Source organism: Cryptomeria japonica, chromosome 8 (assembly GCF_030272615.1).
Source record: "Cryptomeria japonica chromosome 8, Sugi_1.0, whole genome shotgun sequence".
Lineage (NCBI taxonomy): Eukaryota > Viridiplantae > Streptophyta > Pinopsida > Cupressales > Cupressaceae > Cryptomeria > Cryptomeria japonica.
Window position 1 is genome coordinate 600567508 of NC_081412.1, and position 2978 is coordinate 600570485.

Genomic DNA, 2978 nt, shown 5'->3' on the forward strand with positions numbered 1-2978 from the left:
TTTCATGTTCTTTCGTCTCCGCTACTCCATTTCTTATTTCATCAAGAGATTTTGATCATCTATTTGAACATTGATGTCATTTCCAACTCTTCAAGAGGCAATTGGTGGCAAAGTATGGGATGTGATATAAGTTCAACTGCCTATATTTCATGTAACATGCTAATGTATTCTCTTTCAATATCAATCTTGGCTTTTACTGTTACACGCTCACTTTAATATTGAAAATTTAAGTCAGACTAATTTGCATTCTACATCAATTAGAAGAGTTATATATCCTACTTGTTATTCTTGAAATTTTAATGATCCATCAATTATCTAGAAGACGCTCATATCTGTTCTGTTGTTTTTTCTTCTTTAAGATTATGGTCATTAAATACGAAATGTTCATTATTCATATTTAAAAGAAATTTAGATATGAATATAAAATCCATAGTCCAAAACGCTTCTTTTTAATGGTCTTTTACTTCCATTGCCTCCTGGTTTATTCTATAAATAGTCCTTGTTTCATAGAATTAGCAGATTTCAAGTAAGAATGTTGATTTTTTTATCCCAGCTACATAAGAAAAGTTACTAGCTGCACTCAAAATTTCAATAAATCCAATAAGTTATCTGAGCACCAGCTAATTACTATCCCTACTGAACTGGATTGCGCTCTTGTTTTTGTAGACCAATATTGTATTTCTGTGAATACATAATGTTATATTTGTAACTTTGTTATATTTGTAAATAACGTCATGATAGCTTATGGTATGAAAGAACCATTTGATGTATGTGCTTGCCTTAGATTTTGATTGTATGAAAGAACCATTTGATGTATGTGCTTTCCTTAGATTTTGATTGTGGCAAATACCATTTTCAATTTAATTTTTTTCCAAATAAGTCATCAGTTAATTTGTGCTGGAAATATTCTATACCAGTTTATCTCAAAAGTGAAAAAAAATCACTTATTTTCATCATACAAGGACATTCGGTATCAAGTACTCAATTTGATGATCTCAACATAAACATAGTTAAACATTGCTGGAGTATGATCTTAGAAAGTTGTAATTTTTTATGGTGTTATTTAAGCTGTATGTATTCATTCAAATATTTCAGCCAACAGAATATGTGAAAGGTCGGCTTCTTGTCATTCATAATTGCACCAAACAACAAAGATTTAATCCTAACTAGATACATTTCTCCTACTTTTATACACTTTACTGTCCTCGCAAACATATTGCAGTTGAATGTCGAAGGCTAGAACATTAGAGACAGCATTTATGATTCCATTTGTTACTGATTTGTTAACGTATATATTGTCCGTTAAGGTGACGTGTAATATATTTGTTATGGATCTTTTAATGTATATATTGTCCATTCAGATGACATGTAATTGAGTTTATATATTGTGAGGATTAATGATATCTGAATGTGGATTTCCTTCAAATTAGAAATTATGTACTTGCAACCTTGTTCCTCTCTATTTTTGGCTTAAGATAGTTATCAATATCTAGTATAAGCCAATTGTTGAAGATTATAAAGAATTAAAATCATTAAATCCTTTGACTTGAAAAAGAGCCCATAATTACCTGTCCATTCAAAAAATAAGTTTTGAATACATTGATTTTTTGCAACAATAAGGGGTGTATTACATATTCAAGCCTTCATAAATAATTATTTCTTTTCTCATTATCTTTATTTGGATGCCTTATTCATTTTTTGCAACAATAAGGGGTGTATTACATATTCAAGCCTTCATAAATAATTATTTCTTCTCATTATCTTTATTTGGATGCCTTACCAAGCACTCTATAAAAGGATACAAGGATACTCTATAATTACAAGATGGTGATAGGGCCCATTCTATATTTTTTCACGATCGACAAAAACTGAAAGAGAGGATCGACCCAAAAAAAAAATGAAATAGAAGATGGAGGGAATACAATTGGGAATTGCTAAGTTGATTCTTGATTGCATATGTTATTCTAATAATATTCTTTACACTTATCAAAAATTACACCTATTATAGTATAGAATAAAAAGTCAGACTTGTGCTCTAACTGAAGTGTATGAGTAAACAAGTTGCATACTATGTCTGAGGTGGTGGTAGAAAAATACATGTTTGCTTGCTATGGCAGGCTTCCATTTCTCAAAACAAGGAATTTATTAATCATGGGATAAAAATATATATTTTTTAACCAAGAAGTGTGACCTTAATTAGCATGGTTCAAAGGCTACCAAATGATTAATAATGCTACAAAATCATATTTTTTATCACTACAATTTATGTCATCATTTATTGATATTTATCGTAAGAATGCTTGTGAACCACATTAACATTTTTTCTATAATTATACGCAATTAGTTTAAAAGGAAAAGCAAAATTGGAAGACAGAGAGACTTACAATCTCTAGTTGAAAAATTGATAAACATGCAAATACATATATCTTTATACTACTATCGTGCATTTGAGTTTGTCAAAATTCATCCATTTGAGCACCAAATTTGAGCATGACTTTCAATAGAACATATGTTTGATAGAAAGGGGTTGGATCAAACCCTCTTTCTATCGAAACCCCTGGGCACAAATTTTGTCATAACCACTTTCTATCAAACCTGACCTTTTTTAACTACCGATGTTTGATAGAAACCCTTGTCGACCAATTTTTTTTTTTTGGCTATGAACGATTCCATATAAATATAGATGCTTTTTTTTTATTTTTTACATATCAAATTTGAAGGTTAATTCACATTTTTTAGAAGGCATTTTAAAGTGAATTTTCTTGTGGAATTTTTAAAAGGCATTTTTTCAAAGGAAGGAGATGGGAATTAAAAGGACAAGGGAAAATAAGATTGCACGAAAATATTCACTTGAAATGAAACGAAAACGTTGTGAACAAGAATTGGTAAGATATCATAAGAATAAGAGGTATGCATCTCTATAATTTATAATTCACCAACCCACTTGAATTAATTAAATTATAAAATATAATAGAAAT